Raw genomic sequence first — 9,899 nt, 5'->3', positions numbered from 1 at the left:
ATTTTTCTTTTTTTATATTTTAAGTTAGATCTCTGGCAATACATCGTTGAAAACCACATTCAATTCCAACCATTAGTTTTCGAGTGATGCGCGTACAAACATACATACGGACAGACAGACTAAAATTCCAAAAGACCCCTCATATAAATTTTTCTTTAATATTATTTTCTTTGAAAAACAAGAGTTTTATAACTTAGAATTTTTTGTAAGTGAAATTTTCTCCAAAAACATAGTGCCCTCTCATACCGAGACACTACATATGCCTTGCTCTCACCTTGGTTAAGCTTGCCTAGACATCTGACAAGTCCGAACACCAATGAGAATACGCCAACTGGCTAGGATTTCGCGAAAAGATTTCCGTTCTATTTTCTCATTAAATTCCGTATCAACAGTGAAAATTTTAATATCACCCCCTCTCCACTGAACCAGTTCTTTCGCTTATCGGACCACGCAAGACTTTCGAAGGGGAAACCTTGGCAATTAAAGAGGCCACCATGCATGCCAGAGAAACTCAGATGATCAGTTGCTTGGATAGCCAGGCAGCCAGTCAGGCTATATCTTCCGTTTTGGTTACGTCGCACTCTGTGCAAGACTGTAGCGAGAGAGTTGACCTCAATTTATGGGTACCAGAATATAGAAACCAAAACGAGGATTTGAGACAGCGGGTGAAGTTGCGAGATACGGTTCTGATTAAATGTGCTCTTTGCGATGGTCATGGGTGCCTCCTCGCTCGTTGAAATCAAAAGCAGAATTACCAAAATTTGTCACTCGATAACCACACAGAGGTGGAGCCGCAGTGGAACATATAGGATTACCAGACAGACCTGGAGAACCTACGACCAACTTAAGAGGTGAGTAAGAATGGATGGCAGTGGACCTCTCCCTCTTCCTCTGTACAAACAGCGGGTTCCGAGTTGAATAGTATCAGAGCTGGAGCGTCGGTGTTTATTCGAACGACATGGCAAAGCAAGCGGAGCCGTTGTATTTAATTCGCTGCACTATGCCACTCAAGATCGAAAGAGCTTATCGTTCCACCGTCTGCAGTACTCGCCGTCGTCAATGCGAAAGGACCCGTAAATCTTACGCAATATCTTTCTCATGCTCGGCGCCATATACCAGCTCGGGCATAATAAATGGCTTATTGCGTGTGGTTTTCGTACGTCGAGAGTGGAGTTTACTCCTGAATACAGATTTTATGAATATCTCGACTCGAGCGGACTAATTTTTCGTAAAATTATTTTCCACCCATCCCAGTATAGGTTCCTAGATTCATTAAAATCTGATCATAAATACGGAGTTTATGAATAACTCGACTCTAGCGCCACCTAGTAGATCGATTTGTCGTATTTCTGATCACACCTGCAGTTGCTAATTTCATCAAAATCGGACCATAAATACATTTTTTTTAATACTTACTACGACTCATGCGCCACCTAGCGGATTAAAATATAGCCTATATGCGTGGCACAGATCCAAGGAATATAAGTGCTGCGGAAATTTTTTATTAAAATCCGTTTATTAGTTTTTTAGCCAAGTTTTAACCAAGAAAACGGAGCTTTTACTCTAAAAAAATTAGTGTCTTTCGACATCTCAACCGAAACTCAATGAAGTTCAAGCGTCTCAAGTGAAAGTACTTATTACATACTTCATTCTACTTTCGTGTGCTGTATTTCGGTCGGTTTTCATACCTCAATCCACACAACAAACATCTGTACAGACATACCCTTTATTTGCAATCAGTAATTTGCTTTCGTCAATTCAATTAAATTTGCTGCTTTATCAACCTACCCCAACTTTTTCGCTTTCAAATATTTACACGCATCTAATTTTGGCTGTGTCGATTGCATCATTTCAATGGAAATCCATGCCGGACTGGGTCAATAATTCATGTGGTGCGAGGCAGAAGCTTTAATAAGCAACACTATACTAATTTATTTGGATAAATATATAGGGATTGTAAATGTAATTAGTGCATCATTAGCGGCTAGCTAAAGTGTAGCGCAACTTGGCTAGAGCTAATAAATGAGCGCCGAAAAATTTATTACATAACACCAAATTGAACGCGCATTTTGTGAAAGTACGACATTGAGATAAGCAGCTGTTTATGTTATATTGTTGAAGTAGTCAAGACTTTTAGGTTTAAAAGGTATTTGTTTACGCATAAATAAATTTACTTAGTTTCCTACAATTAGTCACGTTCACTTCTAAACCAGCTATTAAAATTAATTTAAACGTCTAACTGCAAAAAAAAAAAATGTCAACAAAAAATTAAGTACTAATAATCTCAATAGCTGTCTGCCACGAATGGCGGTCATTGATTTCTTTATGTCCCCTGTCTGCATATTTTTGTACAATTATTTATATTGGCGGCTACACGTTTTAACTTTAGTTTGATGTCTATCAGTTTGAGTACATTTTAGTTTGCCTACTTGTCACTAAAATTGTTTGCCGTCTGCAAAAAAATAAAATAAAACATACATAGATAAAAAATATATAACTCTGTTGTCGTCAGCAAACAAACGGCTGGCTCTTTGTTTGTTTGAGTGCAACAACTAATAGTTAGAGGCCTGTCCGTGCGAATAATTAATTTGACTATGTCACGAAAAAAATTAGTGAACACATGACTACCATTTGACACTTGCGTGGGCGGCTAGCCATTTACACCAATATGTACATACAAGTTTTTCCCTGTTCTTTGTTCGTATAACTTTGCCAACTGCCACTCTCATTTGTGAGTTTTCGCCAATTGTTCACACCATGTATGGGTTCACACCATTCAGCACTGGGAGGGTGGCACACTTAGGCCGCCATGAGACCATTGTGATACCGTATTAGAGGCTTCCGACATACCCGCTTTTCATAGAAATGAAACCAATACGTGGTTCTGGTGAAGAAATTAGTGATGGAACGAATGTCTACGGGTCTTTGCCAATGAGGGACAGATGTCGTTTGACGTTGCTTTGGAAATTATTCCTCGGAGCAAAAGCTGAAACTTTATAGTCTTACACCCAAATTCGTAAAAAAAAAATATTTTGACTGTTTTATAAATCGAAAATTTGTAAGAAAGTGCCACTTTATAGAGCTCTTTAAATCATTTTATGTTTCATGAATAAGGCCATTATTCTTCATTTGAAAAAACTTCAACTGGAGACAAACACAGTGACTCAAAAAGCCGCTTGGTGTTTTTTTTTCAATATTCACCACAACGTTTTTCCAGTAAAATGTTTTTTTTTTTTTTGTATAAGAATATTGTTTGCGCCTTAACCAAGCCCATTAAAATCAACGATTCAAGCTAAAAATAAACAACGTTTTGAAAAATTCAAAAAAACTTCGTCTAATTTTGGAACTTTTTAATATAAATTTTTAGAAAATTTTTGCGTATGCACTTTTATAACGAATGGAATTTTGGTATACCCAACAATGTGCAGCTAAAAATTCCCGCTGATTTTTTTTTTTTAATTTTTTTGCGAACAATTACAACATTTTAATTTTGATGCAAAAATGCATCTAGATGCTCCAGGAACATTTTTGCATTAAAGAGAAAATTTTGAAAAAAAAATTTCGCTTACATCTTTTTGGCGGTTAGGGCTCGATATAAAGATAACGATGACAAATGAAGCGGGAACGAAAAGTTCTATTTGTTTTTAAAACAAAATACAAAACCTACTAAAATGAAAAAAATTTACCTATCACAAACCCAAATGTTTTCTATAAATTTTTGTAATAATTTACCAGAGTGGCAACCCTGCCTCTGTATTTAATTACCTGCACTATGTCCGTAAACTTCATACAGCTGATCGTTCCATCGTATTCGGTGCTCGCCGTCCCCAACGCATAAGGGCCTGTACATCTTCCGCAGAATCTTTCTCTGGAAGCCTCCAAATACTGCGTCATGAGATGTTGTCATTATCCATGCTTCTGCACCGTAGATTTTATGCAAATATAGATATGTTGGTTAGTTGGTGGCAGGTGATCTCTCGAGACTATCCAGGCATAAGAAAATTCTTCCGTCTACCTGACACATTTTTCGACCATAAGTCCCAGACATAATACGGACAGGGTACATGAATTACTTTTTTCAAAATGAAACCACATGCAATGAACTTTATAAAGTTTCAAAAACATACTTTTGCTGTTCTTCCGTCAAGGAATCCATTTTCATGGTCATAAACGCATTCTTTGTAAGTTTATTACAAACAATTTTTAGGTAAAAAAATATAAATATTTTGCTTTGCCGGTCATTTTAAGGGTCTGGTTGATTGGAAAATTACTTCTACCTCAAAACCGATGTTCAAAGTAAAATGTTTACTTTTTTCTTTTTTTTTTTTACCCAAACCAAGCATGCAATGAATTTTGAAAAACAAACTTTAAGTGCATTTTTTTGGCTTTCAGATCCATAGAAATTGATTTATTGCAAATTGATTTCAGGTCAAAAAGAGAAAAAAAAAATGTAAAACCTTCTCAATTTGAACCAACGAAACTATTTATCTGAATTCTGCTTCTCAAAATCTTAAAAAAATTCTCTTATATCTATTTAGCTATCTCTCTTCGTTCTCGAGCTAATTGATTTTGAAAACTGTTTTCCCAAATAGAACGCTGTGCAGCTCGGTTCGATCGCTGGCCCCTTGGAGTGTTAGTACGCACCTCTAACCACTTAGCCATAGCGGCACTCGCCATCTATGAGATATATACTATTTTCAACCTACATAACTCCGTATAAATAAATAATACGACATTTGGCTACCTTAGATAATGCTACTACATACAACTATGGTGGCTAGTCTAGAAAAAAAAAGAATAACAATAAAATAAAACAAATAGCCTATGTACGAAGTTGACCAGCGTAAAAATCGAGCCAACGCAAGCTGTCAGTAATTAGTTTTTCTTTGAATATACATACCTATGTACATATGTACATTAGGATGCATCACCGAAAAAAGTTTTCACTTTCATCAAAATGTTTCCGAAAAATAGTAACATTTACGTCAAGTGGACCTATTTTAAAATACTTCCAAAAATCTCATTATTTTGTTTTCGTTGATAAAATTTTTAAAAGTTTTTTATGTAGACCATTTTAAGCTAAAACTCTGCTATAAGTTGTGTTGATTTTTTCGATTGTTTTTTTTTTTATTGTTATTTATCAATAAAAAACTAGATTTTTGTTGCTATTTTCAATTCGATCCAGCTCACGTACATAAATTTTAATATTTTCTCGCATTGTTTTGGCGGTAATCTTAAACTATTATAGACTAGGTAAATAAGTGCCATGGAAAAACAGTACCGATTTTTTTGTTTGGACAGTGATGCACCTTAATGTTCATATGTTGATTTGTGCAAGTTCATATTTCTACTACAAATTTGCGTTTCTATGCAGTACATATATTTGAAGCTTTTAATTTATTTATGTTCTACTATAAATGTGCCAATGGTTATTTTTTGTTATAGTTTTATGTTCCGTTGTTTCCTTGTACGCACTGGTTGAAACGGTTCAGCGAACAGCTGTCCCAGTATATAAATATGTACATACATATGTACATGCGAGTATGTAAGTACATATGGACACTCTGTGGTCAAATGTTTGACCGGTAATTTGCGCCGGTCTACGTAGATACTTGTTGCTAAGCGGCTAGGCAACGAAACTAATTTTTTCTCCACCACCTTTCGTGGGCATTTTTTTTGTTATATTTTTTTTTACATTTATTTTGCTAGGTATTAGAAAAAAATTCTTTGTGCTTATTTTTATGGCTAAATAAGTTGGTGCGAAATTTTGTCAGAAAGTGAGGGAAATTTATGTATCTACTACATACATTTTAAAATTTATTTTATAGTACATACTATGTTTATACATATAAATGGGTTTAAAGTATAATTAGAAAATTTTATTTTTCTATCGTTCCAGATAAAATCGAAAACGTCATTAAGTGTGATCCAAGTCTGCTGTAAAATTTTCTCTCCTCTCTACTAACGCTTTTTGGGTGTGTACTTAGTATGTATGTATGTACGGCAATTTTCTATGTAAAAAACAAAACACTATTACAAAATAAACATAAAAACGAATTCAATTAGAAGAAAGAGATTGAAAGCAATATTTAAACGCAAAACTACATAGACAATATTAATCTGAAGCAAGTGTGTCTGGTGTTAGAAAAGTGTAGCATAAAAATACTAAAAATTGTTGGTTCAAGCAAATATTTGAACAAATTTTAATACAACTAAAATACGGGGAAAAAATTGTATTTCGTGTAAAATGGCATTTGAAACAAATAATTCGTGCAAAACAATGTAGTTCGCTCTAACAAATTGTAAAGTGTCACCGAAATTTTAGGAAAGAAAGTAAGCAGTTCCTTGCTGTAGCAACTTGAACATCTATGACAGCCCGCAATGCATTTTGACTGCTGAAAATTTTTAAGGTAAGTGAAATTTGATATCAGTTTTAATTATAAGTGCAATTTTATAAAAGCTCGACACGTGAGCTATGTTAAAACGAATAAAAAAACAAAAGACAATCTTGGAAAAGAGGCGCTCCATGGTTTACATTTTTCGATTTGTTCCTATGTATACATTTACATTCATTTCAAAAAAGCTTTTAGATGCACATAAGAAAAGCTCAAAAGTATTGCTGAATAGCTCAAGATAATTTTAGGGACGCTGAAATGCATTTCTACGAAGCTTAAAAGCCCATGAGAAAAGCCCAAAATGAATTTAATAAAGGATGCGTCAGATGAGCTAAAACATATTTCTGAAAAGCTTTAGCGAATTCCATGAATAATAATATACATAATATCAAAGCCCAAACCTTTTTCAGAAAAGCTCGGAAGAAGTTCAAGAAAGCTCAAATATGTTTCAAAAAATTATAAAAGAAATTTCAGAAAAGCTTTAACGAATTTCATGAAAGCATAGCTCAACATATTATACAAAAGCTCAAACATATTTCTTAAAAGCTTAAATATATACAAAACAAAAGAAGGAAAGCTCAAATGAATGTTATAAAAGCTAAATAAGATTCTGAAAATCATAAGTCAATTTCAAAGAAGCTTAAATGAGTTAAATTTATTTCATAAAAGCTCATATCCGTTGCAGAACAAAAACTGAGACGAGTTCCATAAAAGCTCAAATGTATTTCTGGAAAGCTCAAAAGAATTTCTATTAAAACCTCAAATGTATATCAAAAAATTTCAAAAACCGCTCAAGTTATTTTCAAACACGCGCACACTTATTTCAGAAAAGCTTAACTGCTAACACAGCTAAAATACATGTGTATCAGACGGGCTGAAAAATATTTAAAAAAAGTTTAGAATTCAAACATATTTTAGAAAAGCTTAAATGTGTTTCAGAAAGCTCGAGACTATTTCAGAAAAGAGTAAATAATGTAGGAAAGCTTAAATATATATCAGTAAAATTAAAATGCAATTCAGAAAGTTCGAGGCTATTTCAAAAAAGCAAAGAAACCTACAAAAAAAGCTCAAATGTTCATAAGCAAACTCAGATGTAGTTAATAAAAGCTCAAATATAATTCAGAAAAGCTCAAATATATTTCACAGACTCACAAATATATCTAAAAAAAAGAACAATGACAGAAAAAAAAATTTCGTTAGAAAACGCATTCACAGTAATCGTAGATTTGGATAACTTAAATATAAACCTTTACGAACGAAATCCAAATGAATAGAGCTCTAGTACAAATACACCCATTCACCCAATAATATTATGTCTACTTGCATAGAAATAGCTCCCAGCATCTTATTGGCACTTTTAGCAACCAAATTATTGAAATATTTGTACAAGTATGTATATAAGTATGTACTAAGTATTCAAATATCATTGATTAATCTATTTTGTTAGCAAAATATATTCGAAATCTTGAATTATTAGTCGTTTCATTTGTTTGCTCAAAATGCAAATTGGCATGCCTAATTAATTTGGACACATTCCACCAACATTGACACAAACACACATACAACTACAAGTACAGTGAGTATTACAAGTTTTCGTAGCTTTTTAAATAAAATCTGCAATGAAGGTGCTCCACTCTTTCCTGTACGTTTGCGTTCATGCATATTGAACGTAAGTTCTTCTAGGCGATACCCAGCCCGTCTGGACAGCCAATGCGACGTCAGGTCTAGGTTCTCCTAATAGGCTTAGTGTTCTCTTAGAGTTGGGCACGGGCCATACAAATTTAGATATATCCGCCTGCCGCCATGCACCACCTTTGATCCAATTTCTGAAAAAACACTTCTGCATATATAAATAGTTACGCTTGGGGTTGAAATCCGGTTCTTGATCGAGGCCAAAGTGGAACCCTCCTCTGCAGCTAGTTGGAGCTGAATAATTATTGCGTTCAAAAGAGTTCTTTTGAGTCTTTTGAATCAGCTTCCATTTTGTTGTAAAAGACACTAGGGTCATAACGGCTACCTGGCTGTCCCTGCAAATGGCGGCCCTCTTGCCATGACGTAAACCACTACTTTTTAAAAGACATTGATTTAAAGATATTGTATCCAAGCTGTGATATCTAGTTCCCCGACCCAGTTGGCTCCCAGAGGTAGAATAAACACGAAACGCCTGTGGAATTCTATTTCAGGCCGTATGTAATCGGTATACAGTCTAATCTCGGGTGCCAATTGGAAATTATACTGCCATTCTCATCGTTTTTTCTTTCCATATACCCAGTTCTCTGACTGTTACAGCAAATACTGATGCGGTGTTCATCACGTGAAGGTCTATAGGAAATACGTTTGCAATAACATTGAGGGCATCCGTAGACCAAGTTATCATTACCCTGTAGTACAGATGCATGCGGCCCTCCGAACTCAGCCTAGACTTACAATATTAGCCTGCTTTTGTAACGTTGTCCACCATACCATGGAACCAGCGTGAAATTTCTGAATTAGGTCCCATGTCTTCCCAAAAAGCCGCATACAGGAATAAAAGGCAATGCTCGCTTACTTTAATCTTTCTTCTATATTTATTTCCCAATTACGCTTGGGACCCAGCATGACTCACAGATATTTGACTCATTTGGATAATCGTGGACTTTGGCCATTCATATTTGATAATTCAAAGTTAGGGACCTTGTTCATGCCTGTAAATAGCACTAATTCTGTGTTTTCTGGGTTCACTCTAAGACCAAATTTAGCAGCCCACTGGCCCAGCTTTCCTAGAGCTCCATCCAAGTTGTTGATCAGCAGAGGTGGAAGCAACCCGGTTATTTAAACTAATCCACATTTTAACAATCCCGGGATTTTGGTATGCAAAAAATTCTAATCCCGGGAAATGAGAAACAACTTTAACACACTGTAAAAGCTTATCTTTGCAATTGCTACAAGATTTTTCGTTATTACACAGTTCTTGCATAAAATGTTTGAACAAGTACAGAGTTATTCAGGCTGGTTCTGAAATTCACTTCCGAGTGCAAATGGCTCAAGTTCACTTTGAATCCAAATTTTGGTGTTCTGGAACATGGAACAGTGTCCGGTATTGGCTGCCCTAGTAAATAGATATACAATTTGCTCACCAACCAACACGATATACATATGTACATATTATATGTATATGCAATTACATGCATACATACATATTTAAATATTTACGCTATACGCCTTTTCCAAAATACACACACATGTACATATCTACATAGATATTTATTAAGCATTCCTTGGCGCACATTTGCCACGCGTTTAGCGTGAAATTTTGCAATAATCTACCAATTTGTGGCATTAAAAAATCATTTAATTTTGAAATAAAAATAAAATGCATAACACAATTAGGCATAACAACTCACAACGGCAAATGAATGACAAACAAAAAAAAATAGAAATTAACAACCATCAAGCGCATTAAAAACAGATAAATGTTGCTATAAAATTTGCTATATTAGTTTGTTGATGTCGCCGCCGCCAAAT

The 9,899-nt window shown here is 34.8% G+C and overlaps 1 protein-coding gene across 6 annotated transcripts in view; it reads left to right on the top strand.

The window, feature by feature from the left end:
- Positions 1–9,899, top strand: part of LOC118735860 — a 548,047-nt gene that overhangs the window by 234,647 nt on the left and 303,501 nt on the right. For all 6 annotated transcript variants that reach the window (XR_004992653.1, XR_004992652.1, XM_036465840.1 and 3 more), the window contains exon 2: positions 5,900–6,410. The gene's annotated coding sequence lies outside the window, so the exon portion shown is untranslated. The remainder of the gene's footprint in view (positions 1–5,899; positions 6,411–9,899) is intronic.

Source organism: Rhagoletis pomonella, unplaced genomic scaffold, assembly GCF_013731165.1.
Source record: "Rhagoletis pomonella isolate Grant_MI unplaced genomic scaffold, Rhpom_1.0 Rhpom_scaffold_00003, whole genome shotgun sequence".
In the NCBI taxonomy this organism is placed as follows: Eukaryota; Metazoa; Arthropoda; class Insecta; order Diptera; family Tephritidae; genus Rhagoletis; species Rhagoletis pomonella.
This window is presented reverse-complemented; position numbering and strand designations above follow the sequence as displayed.